Here is a 14888-nt window from a genome sequence, read left to right on the forward strand (position 1 = left end):
TCCACATGCATGACTGTATACGATGGGTCGCCCTGTTAGCTAATATTAATCTTTTTTTATGATAATAGGAATCAGTGTTTAGTTTTTTTTAAGATGATTTTAATTAATTCAATTCAAAATGTGGTACTTTGGCTCTCATTCAGCATGCAGTCCACAAAGTAACTAGTAACTAAAACTCTCAAATAAATGTAGTGAGGTAAAAAGTACAATATTTGCCTCCGGTATGAAGTAGAAGAAATTGGAATTACTTTACTGAGAAAAGTACAAGTACAATACCACAACATTGTGCTTTAAGTACAGGTACTTGAGTAAATGTACTTAGTTACATTCCAACACTGGTAATCAACTTATTATCTTCCCTCAGATCACTAGAATGAAACTCAGAGACTTTTCCTTTAGAAGGCTGTGTGTCAATCAGGGCTACATAGAGAATAAAAGATATAATAAACATTTTCATTATTGATTCATCTGCCAATTATTCTCACATTTGATCGATTAGTCTATTAGAAACATAGTGAAAAACATGCCATTGTTTTTTTGCTTGAACAATCTGAAAAATAATGACCGACTTATTGATTATTCGTCTGTGAGGAGTGTGAGGGTATTTTTGTTATTTCAATTCAGTAAACAATGATTTAGGGTATTTGACTGATGACTCACAGTCACAGTATGTATGTGTGTGAGAGAGAGAGACAGAGAGGGATGGGCTATGAACCATATAGGGGAGGCATTTCAACTGCTGTTTACACAAATTCACATACGCTACCTCACCATGCGAGGCACTCACACGCACACTTTCAGAGACACACCCATACGCACCATCTATATATACACTGAGCAGCAAAACAGTCCCGGTTCTGTCTGTGAGTTCAAAACAAAGAAAAAAACCTGAGGGAGCCAGCAGCGAGGCAGAGTCTTATCTTTAGTCCTGATGAACCCAGAGCAGATCCTGACAAGGCCAGGTCACATATTTAACCTTTGACCCCTCTGCACCACCACTGAGAGGCCTGCCAGGAGAAGAAGCCACAGTATTGAGTCCAGAGGGGAGGAGAGAGAGAGGGAGAGAGTGTGTGTGTGTGTGTGTGTGTGTGTGTGTGTGTGTGTGTGTGTGTGTGTGTGTGTGTGTGTGTGTGTGTGCGTGTGTGTTTATGTCAGACTCGGTTCAATGTAAACAGCTCGGATGCTGTCTGTCACCACAGCCCAGTAACACGGTTGTCCTGTGTTCACTGACTCATTTACAGCTGTTATGAAACTGCCTTTTAGGAGCCGGGTTATGGAAGCATACCGTGTTCTGAAGCTGCACGCGGCCGTTTTATAGTGCTCTGAGGAGGGTGAGGTAGTTTGCTGCATTACCTCTGTTTGTACAGAAGAACAAACTGTGCTGAGGTTTGCCAGAGGTCAGAGAATCTGCAGGCTGATGGGACATGCTCTCACGTCTGCCTTGCACGTATATATCCATGAGCAAGGCACTTCAAGTGATCACTGGTTCTTCAACTGCCAATCTGCTCGCTAGATTAAATGTTGGTAATTTACATTTCTGCAAACTATGGACCTGGTGAAACTTTATTGCTCCATTTGTTCCAATTTGATCATTTTTTAGGTTTAATTTCCGGTTGGTCTGGGCACAAAAGCCACTGGAGTAGGGTCCAGAAAAGATCATGTTCTGGCTTAAAATAGCTCGTTCTGGAGCCACTAACACAGCTGGAAAATATCCTGGCATCTCATTACAAATATCCAGCAGTTTCACAGCTCAACCATATCGTTGAGGTTTGCAGAAGTACTGTAAAAAGCACAAGAAGCCAAAATATTCTTCAGTGGATTCAAGAAGTCTTTGTCATTGTGCAAAACAATAAAAACAGCAAAGCGACACTTCCAATAATAAAACTCTTTACAATCACTTTTGTCTATCTGGTAAAGATTTGTAGTCCACCATCCCAAGAGGAGGTGAACCCTGAGAGCTAGTTCAGTGGTTTATTCCACGATATTAATGGTGTAAAGATTCTGAAACTGACACCGAAGCCACAACAAACACAGATGTATTTGGCCTGATGTCACCGTCTCATCTTTGGGAACCACGACACCCGATCTCCAACCGACTGACTGCCACCACTGCGTCACACCTGTATTTCTTTTACTTTAAATTTTAACCTGTCACATATTGACGTGTCAGAAAAACTCTGACTCTGAAAGTCAAATTTTGCCAGACTACCGGACTGTGTCCTGCTGTAAACAGTTTCTCCCCAATCCATCAACTGACTGCAGTCTATGTGTGGTGCATTCAGGGCCTGCTTGTAAATCACAAACGTTGTGTCATTGAATTCACATCAAACTTTTCAAATAATTTTTGTTGCACTTAGTTATGATGTAAACTGATCTTCAGAGAAGTATCTTCTATTCATTCATTAATTGAATTATTTGCTTGTTTGTTTATTTGTTTTTATTTGCTTCGTTAATATGGTCCTCAGCGAACTTCATTATTAGTTAATGTTAAGTTAATATCCCTTCATAATGCTCTTTGATGTTCTTGTGGGTGCATTAAGTCGCTTGCGTCTTCATAGTAAGCTGTGTGAAGTCCTTAAGTGACTGCTGAGTTTAAAAGGAAGAAGGTTTGACGAGGACAAACAATTTGTAGTATAAATATAGCTCAGTGTCTACTGAATTGATTCTGACGCCTTTTTTTTTTTTTTTAAACTAAACAATGCTGCTCTGTGAAGCCTTCAGTCCTCTGCTCAGTCTTTTGCTGCCTCGCCAGCTCATCTGAAAGCTGTGGTGTCACTTGCTGCTGCTGCTGCCTCCACTGCTGCCGTGCACGAAGCATTTGAAGCCCCACCTCCACCCCGGCCTCCACCTGCAGGCTCTGAGTCATCCCCTCGAGCACAGTTATCATCATCGCTCCCCTCGCTGCTGTGCTGAGATCAGTTTTCTTTTCTTTGTGGAGGGTTCAGAACCTAAACACCAAATATCATCACTGTACGTGTTTTATACGCACATAATTATTATCCATTCCACGTGAGTTTTGGGGGATTGAACTGATATAACCCTGATGACATCAGAAGGGATTATTTTCCCACACTTGACAAATCTCTTTCAGAGCCACAGCAAACATTATACAACTGTTTTCATAGGCTAAACACTAGTCCCCACGAAGTGTAATCTGACCTTTAAGTGTCAAAATCTGTGGCGTGCCCCTCAAGAAATGCCTTGTGCTTGACTGTTTACTGCCTTTTGTTCTTTGTCTTTTAGTTTTGCTCTCAATCCCTGAAATAGAATTACAACTCAATTATGGTGGTCTTAAATGAACCAAAGGTTTTATGGTGACTACTTTGTTGCTGCAAACAAGGTCTGCTTTTTACATTACGACCCTGAACCCCTGGACTATGTTTGCATGCACATAATAATCCAATTATAGATAATAACAAGAGAAGGCTCTACTCCAATTAGGATGTTTCCATGGGTCTCATATGGGGCGGGCCATTAATATTCCAGTGTAGAGCCCATTACATTACGGTGATGTCAGAGGTGCTGCCATGGTGTTGTGGCAAACTTTGCAAGAGTATTAACTTCAACATAGCAGGGCATGTACAAATATATTTTTATATTTCATTATACGACACAGGGTTGCATACTGAAATGAAAGCTTGCAAACTCCTTCGTGCTACACAAATAACAGAACATATACAGTTATTCATATACAAAATATACATGAACACATAGGGCAGCTTTGGTCAGGGTGTATGTAAATAACAGCAACAATACGGTGATGATAACGTGGTCGGCATCTTCATATCAAAAGTTGAAGTATGAGAAACACTGTCCATCAACTTTGACTGAGTGTGAGCACCACGCATCGATGTTATAAACACAGAGTCCTCCTCTCCTCGTCCAGCTGTAGTCCTGCTCAGAACACGGTCCACTCGTCGAGTCCAACAGCTTGATGCAAGATGTTGTGTTGGAGACAGGTCTCTGTGGACACGACAGTCTCTGATTTCATATTGTTTTGCCAGCCTGAGTCACATATTGTCCATTTCCTTTTCCCGTGACCAAACCAAGCTGGATTAGCACGGCTGTCATTCTGCCTCTCCCTGGGGCGGTCCAGCCAGTCAGGTTGAACGGTTGAAGATGGCGCGGGCTGTGACGGTCTCAAAGTCTGATGACAGTATTTCTGCTATAGGCAGAACGCGTTTCAGCAATAAAGCCGAAAAAATAACGGTTAAAAAATGTAGCATAATTTGGAGGAGCTACCGGCCGCTGCATCTTCATGACCTGCCATCGCCACAGATGTGTCGTGGTTTTGACTCCCATACATCATTTTCCCCCAAATTCGATAATTGTAAACATGGCATGGCAATGCCAGCAGCATGAGTGACCAAAAATACAACGTAGTTTAGCTTAATGTTTCATGTGAAGTCAGTCAGTTTAGCCTTGTGCACACCAAAACAGTAGGCTTCATATTTTGGTTATTAATTGAAAGACACAGGCGTCGCTCCTTATTAAGACCCACTTGTAACATTTTCTCTTCAAGCTTGATCTTCTCTTCACCATCAGTGACACAGCAGTCATCTCCATACATCTGGAACTGTATTTCTGAAAAACACAACGAAACATTCCTGTTAACAAATGCATCCACTGTAACATCTTATTTTCATAAACAATGTGATCTCTGTAGGATCAGAATGGACTTTAATGTCTATTCACGTGGGAGATCTCTCACTGGATCTCTCTCTCACACACACACACACACACACACACACACACACACACACACACACACACACACACACAACACAGTGGAAGGCTTGTACCCAGTGGTGTAAGGTAACTGAGTGCATTTCCTCAAGTACAAATTTGACATATTTATGTACATACATATGTACTTGAAAATTTCCATTTCATGCAACTTTGTACTTCTCCTCCACTACATCTCAGAGGCATACATTATAATGTGTACTCTGCTGCATTTATCCTGCAGCTTTAGTTACTAGTTACTTTACAAAAATAATTTAGATTTTCCTCTCCAGTGGAAACCATTCATCTCCAGACAACGATTTTGTACATTAATTTTTCTGATAAACTGAAGAACTGTTCAGCTAATTAAATTATTTGAAAATCCTCTTGGATTAGCTGGAAAACAGCCGCAGACAGCTGAAAACAGGCTGTTTTTCTGAGTTTTTAGAGAGACGTGGTCCTCACAGGACAGCCACACAAACATAGATATAGTATATGATGTATTGCTGTACATTAAAATAGCCAACAGTATATAAAGCAGTTCAAATAAACTCAACCTTAAAGATCTACAGCAGTAAAATGGCAGATATATATTAATGCAGCAGTAATATTAATCAAAAAACATCAGAAATAATAGAAAAAAAACTGTCAGGGTAGATTTTACTGCATAGTGAGTAGTTTTACTCTAAATACTTATATAGTATAATTTGCTGATAATACTTACATAACTTTACTTATTGAATGTTTTGAATGCACAACTTTTGTAATGGAGTATTTTCACACATAGTTATTAGGTATTAATACTTTTACTTGAATAACTGATCTGATTATGAAACAATATTCAACATAGTTTACCATTTTGACAGTTTTAACACTCACTAGTCGTTTTTTCATCATGGACCGTGAACGCACCACCCTCGCTATCACCTCCAGCCGCAGCATCCTCCTGCAGCAGCGGGCAGCTCCTCGCTATTAGCACCGCTAGTGCTAACACAAGCAGCGCCTGCTTCTTACTGCTGTTTAGTAATGTTGTCATCAGTGATATCCGCCATGACTAATGTAGTCAGCTTTGGTAGTTTTGCCACAAACTTTCTGTTTTCCTCCGTTTTCCTGCCCCGCTGCGGTGACTTTCGTTTGAACACCGCGCCATTAAGTTTGTTTTGCTACTGTCTTCCGGAATCACGTCTGCACATGCGCAGTAGGACGGAATAGTCCAATGTAGTCGGGACTGAAGGAGGGGGTCCGAGACACTTGAAATGGATTAAACATTGTGACGCCATTTTAGTGCGTGAATTTTTTAGAAAAACATAATTAATTAGCGAAAATTGAAGATAACTTTCTCAAACTTTCTTCACAAATAGAAGGGTGCTGCTCAGCAAAGCCTACAATCTGGCCCGGTGGCCACTCGTGGTATTGCAGTGAAATATTCCCCTGCGGCCCAAAAGCATTTTTCCCCATTAACCGCCATTATAAAAAAGAAGTCTGTAAAACTGTCGACAGGACGCCGACAACTGCAAACAGAGTCGATTACGACTCTTTCTATTATTAAAATCCCATCTGTGCATCTGGTATCTAATACTAATTTGACTTTATGAGAGTAAATGTGTTTTTTTTTTTTTATCTATCGATGTGGACACACAATCACTTGTATGACCTGCATGCTAGCGTAGCAACATAACAGCTTCTCCTGTGTTGTTGAATGGCAGTCGGCAAACTGTTTTTTATTACTGCCACCTTCTGGACACGTGTGCATACTTGCCAACACTAGCATTTCCCTGGTTCTCCGTGCACACAGTCTGGACGGCTATCTGAGCTAACCTACTGACGGCAGCTGCAGTTAGCAGAAGTTAGCAGCTACTCTGGTGATTTGCTGCCCCCTATCTGTTTTGAGGTGGCCAATTCCTACTTATTGCACCTTTAAATGTCACCAGAATGCAGGAAACAGAGAACCTCCAGAACCCCTCTTTGATTTCGAAATCCTCCCTTTTTAGAGGTCTCAAGGGTGGCGAGTATGCGTGTGTGTGTGTGTGTTGTGCTAAGTTTCAAAACATTACGTCACACAAACAGGTCATGGAATGTAACTCCCACACTGCAGCAGAACCCTGTGGCTAATCGATGCAACGCCTGGTTCTGGCCTGAATGAAGCCTTAAAATGGCCACTGAGGTGCAGGAAGTGTGTTCGCTGCAAATAACTAAACAACAAAAGAGACGGAATAAAAAGCGTCCGGTACATGTCCTGCATGAAGATGTACGTGTCACTGTATTTACTTGGTCTCCATCTTACTCCAGTACCTGCCTTCAAAGCATTATTGCTTCCCCCCAGATTTTTTTCTCCCCATGACTTTACGTCCAGTGAAAACTTCACGCAGATGTTTTCTAGACCACACTATATGGGATTTCGATGAAGTGAAAATGAATGCAGAGGAAATGTGGACGGTATAGAAGGCCGGTGTCCATGTGTCACTCATCTGAACGTGGATTACGTGGTGTGAAAAAATGATTCCCGCACCTCTCTTCATCATCGCGAAATCTCACCGTGGTCACGGTGCCAAAGAATGTTCTCTCGTTTACATGATCCATCATCTCTAAGTGATGAAACGTGTAAACCGAAACACATTCTTTGGCAGCATGGACAGTTTCAGAGGTAATATTATGAGAGGAGATATATTCTGTTACTTTTATCTCGAGATGTATTTGTTTCATGAGATGGAACAAAGTGCTGCAGAGGTTTACGGTCGATTACTGTAACTGTGTAACTGCCCTTTATAGCCCTGAATACCAGAAACAGTGTTTGCATGCCACATTTTTGTCAGCAGTAACTCAGGTTTTATGATGTGCTGCTTGACAAATAAAATCCCTCCGGTATGCTTCTTGTTTTAAGCCTTTCATTTTCAGGATTGTGTAATTTCTATATAAAGTGTTTAAATATTTAACACTGTTATGAATCGTGCGACCTGCAGCACACAAAGTTGATTTGCTCCCCAGTAAAAGTGATTAATGGAAATCATAAACTTGCTTTTATGATGTTGCTTTGTTTTTCTTTCAGTTTTTACAGTAGCTTTATGCAACATCATCAAGGTGTATATTGCCTGCTGCAGGCAAGAAACTGAAACACTTACAAAGACCCATTACATACCTCTTTTTGCTGTGTTTCTTGCCTCTTGAATCAAACATGTCATCACCTGACATGACATCTTTTTCTTCCTAACTACTTTATTTAGAGGTTAAACTGCAAATGCGCGGAGCTGAAACAGCAGGTCGAAGATAAAACAGGAAGTCAAGCCATAAACTGTGATGGACGTTTAAAATGAGCAGTTTGTGTGATATTAATTTCAGCCTAAATAACTGACTCATCTGTGGCTTTAAAGGGACAGTTCACTCCAAAATCAAACAATTTCCTCCTTACCTGTGGTGCTATTCATCTGTTTAGATTGCTAGAGATGTCTACTTTCTCTCCAATATAACTACTAGATGGCACTCTGCTTGTGGAGCTCAAAGTGCCAAATCATGATCCAGTTACTCAAGATAATCCGCAGATCTTCTTGTGAGCAGTTTCATGCCAGAACTCTTTTCTTTCTGTGTCACCATGCTGAGGTTAGGGTGCAATTACTCATGGACTAGAGGCGAGCTAACTAAACTAGCTAGTGTGACAGCTCAGCCAAGGAGGACGCCATTAATGTTTCCAACGCTGTCACGTGTAGTTACAAAATACTGAAAAGAAGGCAGTACATCCTCAATACTTGGCAACTCTCACAATAGCAATTTAGATAAATAACACTACAGGTAAGAGGAAAAATATGTTGTTGTTTTGGTTTTATTTTTACCACCCCTTTCAAACCTGTCTCATCAAGTTGCTGGCTTCACAAACTCACCTGACTGTTGACAAAACTTTGCGGTTTGCTGATGTACTCAACACACTTATGTCAGCTGGATAACCAACAGAAAAACAACCATGGATTCATCAAAGTGCACGTTGTTTCATTCTTTGCCTTTTTGCTCAAGTGATGTCAATACCAAACATGTCCTGGACATCTCAAATGATTTGAATGATCTTTTTTTTTTTTTTTCAGCTACGTTGGAAGAGCAAACGAGCAAATTTGCCAAATGCCTTGCAGTACTGTTGGTGGAAAAGGTCACATCACATGTGATGCATTTCTCTTTTTAAGAGCTATTAAAAATAAAAGAAACAGTGTTACTGGTTGCAGATGTGGACTTCATTTTGTCACATGACATACGTAAAAAAGCAACAAATATTCAAGCAATTAACTGCACAGAAAGGTTCATCTCATTCAATGCATTTAAAAGATGATCAAACCAACCACATGCTCTACAGATCTATAGCAGGCGTCCATGCAGACAGTCCGGCCGGGCCGAGCTTAATGTCAACACAGTTCTTCCCCGCTGCACATTCCAGCTTAAAGTCCAGGCAACGGTCAAAGGAACCAGGCAATTACAGTGCAGCCGCCTGCGTCACGTTTCTGTTTACTTCCTAAATGTTCAGAAGTCTTTTGAAGTCACTTCCTCGTGTCAGGGTGCTCCTCTTTCTCTCTGAGGGCAAGAAACTCGCCGCGAGCAGCGTGCACAGTTCCAGCTGCGTGCCGTAAGAACGGACTCCGACAAAACTGGGTTACGGTCTCCATTTTGTCACCTAAGCAGAAGGAGTGCGCGTGTCACACAGAACCTAGAGCTTGTTTTTTAGATTTTTTTAAAAGAGATCTGAACCCACAAATAAAACTAAAAATAATGATACTAATAACGAGAATATCTGCTCGTTATTGGCCCTATAAGTTGCTCGCTCTCTGTAATGCACACAGAAACAGAGTTGACTACAAGGATACTCAGTAGAGCGCATACCTCTGCCAAGGCCAGGTCCCCTTTATCCGCATCAAACTGTACTCACTCGCAGACACCATCAAGATGAGAGATTAACGAAAAATGTCTTGCAAAGTTAAAGAAAATTAGAAAAATGTTCCTTAATCTGGATCCACACTGGAAAAACCTGTCCTCCGTCCACGTTTAGTGGAAAATCCATTTTGTAGTTTTTGTGAAGTCCTGCTGACAAACCAACCAACCAAAACTCAGACACATGTGAAGACATAACCTCCTTGGCAAGGGGAACATTAGATCACAAATAGAGCCGTTATTTGAGGATGAGTATGCATAATTAATGCCGTGCTGTCTAAACAGGAAACTTTGAATTACGTTGTGTCATTGAGGTTATTGAATGAGTAAAGTTCCTTCATTTACTGGGTGAGTGTGTTATCCTCCATCTCCTCTTCGCAGCCTTGTCTTCCAGTTTCTCTCTGGTGAAAACAAGCCATTCCTCAGTAAAGCAGGATATGTAATCTCTTCAGCATATTGTGGGTGTGCCCTGGGCTTCCTCCCAGGTGGGCATCCCCTCCTCAGGGAGGCTGCCAGGAGTCCTCCTGATTAGATGTTCCAACACCTCTCAATGCAAAAAGAGCATCGACTTCAAACTCCTTCCTGATGTCTGAGCTCCTCATCTGTGAACAAATCTCACCTCAGATGCTTGTATCTATCTTCTTACTACCCACAGCTCAAGAATAAATAAGGGTATTAAGCACAATGCCTGCGTCACTGCTGACACTGCACCAGTCCCACTGTCAATCTCTAGTTTCATCTTAAACCCACATCGCTCATTACATGAGGCCTCAAGCTTCTGTGAGGTTCAGGTGTCCACCGCTGTGAAAGGTTTACTGATACCCTTACAACAACACCCCATCCAAAATAGATAACTTTAACTTATATACTGTAAGTATAATGGCCTTCAGCAGTGAAGTGTAATCCAACAGAGCTACGTCATCGTCAAAAAGCAACCACAACCTTTTTTCTCCAACTCATCCAGGTCCTCGTGTTGGGAGCAGCAGCATAAGTACGACAATCAGACGTCCCTCTCTCCAACCACGTCCACCAGCTCTTCCCAGCAGATCCTGAAGCATCCCCAGGCATCCCCCACCAGTGGGAGTCTGTAGGACGTGCCCAGAGTACCTCTAAAGGTATTTCCTAAACAGATGCCTGGACCACCTCAACTGTCTCCTTTTGACATGTACAATAAAAAATTCTACTTCAAAACACGTGACATCACAAAAATGCCTCGATAAGTGCACTTGAAATTAAAACAGCAACAGTCGTAAAGAAGATTTCCTCCAGTAAGTTAAAAAGAAGAAGCGCCTTTCAAGTGGATCTGTTACTGACGCAAACACAAAGAAGCCTTTCTCTGTTTACAGATCTGTGCTGCAGGAAATGTTCTCTGCCGTCATAATTCCCCGTCTTCTTTCTGTGCAGAGTGACTGAAGCTGCTTGGCTTTCTTGAGTTTAGGGGCCTATAGGAAGCTCCGGCCCCCGGCCAAGTCAAGCAAGCTGCTCTCAGCGAGTGAAACCAGAGAAATGGCAAAGCTGACGGGAGCAGTGAGTCAAAGACAGCCATTACACTGGATACGAGGATAACAGCTCCTCTGTTGTTGCCTTAATATTGTTATTGATCCATATTTGTGATTGATCATGTTAGCATGCTGTAAACTGTTGATACAATCTCTGACTTTAATAGTCCTGTTGAGAAAGCACGGCAGGAAAATCAGATCAGGACGTCAGACGGTGTATTTATAAAGATTCTTATCTCTCTGGTTTGTATCTGCTGACAGACAAACATCCTCTCTGTCACTGTGTTTGTTTAACAGTAATTTGATCCTACAAGCACCAAGCAATACTCTGATTACTGCTGTCAAATGAACACCTTCCCAGTGGTGAGTAATCAGAGTATGATGAGTGTGCATCGATTAAAAGAGCTGTCAACGTACCAGTGTATTGCAGGTGTATGAATGTAGCGTGATGTGGTAGTAACACTTTATTTATGTTAGTAAAACTCAATCACAAACTAATCTTATAACACTTATTGACATCTGAACGACAAGTCCAAATATCAAACTCGATCGCCCTGCGAATGCTAAACCACACATATTGCGTTGCGCGGCAACGTTACCTCGGACAAAATTACTGATTTCTCTGGTTTGAACATTGTTGGAAACATCTGAGATTATATAAAAACACGACTCGACAAAATATGTCACAAAATTTGAATGCAGAAATATTACATGGCCCTATTATACTTTTAAAAGAATAAAGAAAATGTAGCATGAATGTTTATAAAAACACACACACAAAAAAGATTGTTACAGATCGACCCTTCAAGTTCATTATAAATTAGTTTCCAAGTTTCGTGGAAATCTATTCAGTAGCTTTTGTTAAATACTGCTGACAAACCAACAAACAAACACAAACAGGTGAAAACATAACCCCCTTGATCAATCAATCAATCAATCAATCAATCAAACTTTATTTAAAGTGCTTTACAAACATGGGATTAAAACAGGTTTATAGACTACTGCATGCCAATTGCAATAAAACGAATAGTTAAAATAATAAAAGATGAAAACAAGCATAAAACAAAATAATGATAGAAGTAAAATAAAATATTGCAGTAAAATTTGATTTAAAAAGTTTATGAAATATAAGAGTATATAAAAATGTAAATAAAAATATGTATAAAATGTAGTAAAAAAGAATGAAGGGCTATGATAATAGCAGAGTAAATTAAAATAAGTACAAAGATTAAAACCGTAAAGATTAGAAGAGTTAATGACGTTTTTTAGCGGCTACATACTCCATCCACAGTACCAGAGAGCTGAGAGGATTCATGCTGTCACCTTGTTTTCATAAAGAGGTTCAGCCACCGATGTTGTCTGAGCCCATGATCACGTTTTCTTCTGCGTTACGTTCAGTACAAACGTGCTTTGTTCCTGTTCCTGGAATGAACATCGTCTTAATGTAAATATAACTGGGAGGTAATCACATGGCTTTAAACTCATTGAAGCGATTTTTGCTGGAAATACTTCCACTCATGTACAAAATCCTAATTCTCTGCTGCTCTGCGTCTTTCTGGATAATAACTGAACTATTAACTGTGAAGTTTGGGGTCACTGCGAATTATATAAAGACTTTAATCTATTAACATAATCTGGATTTTCACTGTAATCGAGTTGTTTGTGAATGTTCTGCGTGAATATTGCTTTCAAGTCTTATTTGAATGATGTTTGACTGGAATAACCCCGGCGCTCGCTGCCTGTCCCCTGCTGCCCTCCCAACACAACATCACACACTAATCAATATGAATATTAAGACGCCGTAATCTCTGGGTGTGTGTGCATGTGTGTGCGTGTGTGTGTGTGTGTGTGTGTGTGTGTGTGTGCTTTCTCTGGGTGCAGGGGGAAAAAAAATCCAACTGTCAGTGCCCTGCGCCTCACACAGTCTGTGCGAGTCATTTAGCACACATTTAGCACATTAAACAATTAGGCTCTGAAAGGGGAACACACCCCCCGCTTCCTCCCCCTTCGTGTCCACCCATGTTCAACAATGGGACTACACACATGTCACATATGTGCATACGGGGCTGAACATAACCATGCACGAGTAAAAAATGAATAGATTAACCGTGCTTTACGTGCCAAAAGACACCCGTACAGCACGCACAAGTTGCGTCGGAGTGTGTGCGTGAAATGCGAAATGTGTAGAGAGGGTGAAGTGGGAGCAAGCGGCGACGATGGGGGTGAGGCGGGGTGATGACGGGTGGGGGTTTAGCAGCAGAGAGGGTTTTAGCAGCAGCTGCCCAGAGAGTGACGACTGTACGAGAGGGAGAAATAAAGAGCGAGGGAAGGAGGAATGGAGGGAGGGAGGATGGAGTCTTAGCTGTCAATCGAGAAGAAGAAGAGGAGGAGGAGGAGGAGGAGGAGGAGGAGGAGGCAGTGTTACTCTCCAAAAAATGCAAAAAATGTCATTTAGCTTCATGCATTTTAACTCTTTTATGGAGAGGGAGAAAAGAAACCACAGCGTATCTGTCCGTTGTGAAGTCCTAGCGTGATGTGCCCACGTTGTGCTCTCTTCCTGTGATATCTAGATGTTGTACGACAAAAATTACTAATTAATATGCCTCGTTTTTGTGCAGCGTGGATGGCTTCCGAGCTCCCAGTCCCACCAGCTGCCAGCAGTGTCACAGGGTTAGTGGGGCCTTGGGCCACACAGATAATCAGCTTTATTAGTGCTGCCGCTAAAACCAATTTAAGAGCAGACTAGAGGGATCAGACGGGCCAGCTGTCCACACCAGCGCCTCGGCAGGCACCCCGGCCCCAGCCCACACAAAACACCAAAACAACAACGAGCCAACTGTGTGCGCTGCCAATTCAACTGTGTGAGCAGGCTTATTACCATATCTCAAACACTGGCTCAGAGGATGTAAATAAAACACTGCAATTACAAAATCTGCTCTCATTGATACAATTGAGGTAAAGATTATGAAAATATTCAAAATGTTTACAGGTTTATGCTAATTTAAAGCAGGATTTGTTGGTGGATCTTTTCATATTAATGAGACGTTTGTTAGCTCCCGTTTGGTATTTTTTCCAGATCACCTCCAGTTCTTTCCACAGGCCGACCAACTCATCCGCGCAGTCAAAACATCCTCGCCTCATTAACAAGTCCCTGACCCTGACAGTGACCCACCAGCAGCCTCATGACCTCATGGTGTTTCCTCTCCACGTACAGTTCATCTCCCAACCCTCCCTCCACTGATGCTAATTACAGAGCGGTGAAAGGAGGCTAACTCCATATTAGACGGAGCTAGCGTGCTGCTGCACTCAGCCCCGGGCACAACTTCAGCCTTACGTCACGTTTGTGTCTGGGTTGAGAACGAGACAGTGGGAAGGACCTGCAAGATAATCTGGTCTGGTCACAGTCTCAGAGCCCATCGTCTGCAGAGGGGCCAGGCCTCGTCCTCTCAGACAGAGGTTTCGAGGCCAGATTAGACACGAAAAGGGCAAGTGAAAAATAGGACATGGTAATAGATTGGGCCTCCAATATCAGGGCACCAGGGCAGTGGACGTACTGTTTGAGGACCCAAACAGAAAACAAACGACTCCATTACTTATTAGTGGACCTTAAGGGGGGAAACTTTATTTTTGCAAAGCGCGTCACGTGTGGATGTCAAATGGTTGCCCCATTTCGAGAATTATGCAACCTCTCCTGTGCACTTAAGGATCGTTTGGCGAAAGGTATCGGCGCATGACTAGCTAACATTCTGCTGCTGAGCCAAA

At 41.8% G+C, this 14888-nt stretch overlaps 1 long non-coding RNA gene across 1 annotated transcript; it reads right to left on the reverse strand.

The window, feature by feature from the left end:
* Positions 1 to 3575: 3575 nt before the first annotated feature.
* On the reverse strand, positions 3576 to 5873 carry LOC311262503. The gene is made up of 2 exons (XR_014623266.1): positions 5581 to 5873; positions 3576 to 4584 (listed from the first exon to the last, which is right to left on the reverse strand). It is a non-coding gene; the product is annotated as an uncharacterized lncRNA (long non-coding RNA).
* Positions 5874 to 14888: the final 9015 nt, after the last annotated feature.

The sequence above is a fragment of the Pagrus pagrus genome (assembly GCF_965226575.1).
Source record: "Pagrus pagrus genome assembly, chromosome: 9".
Classification (NCBI taxonomy): Eukaryota; Metazoa; Chordata; class Actinopteri; order Spariformes; family Sparidae; genus Pagrus; species Pagrus pagrus.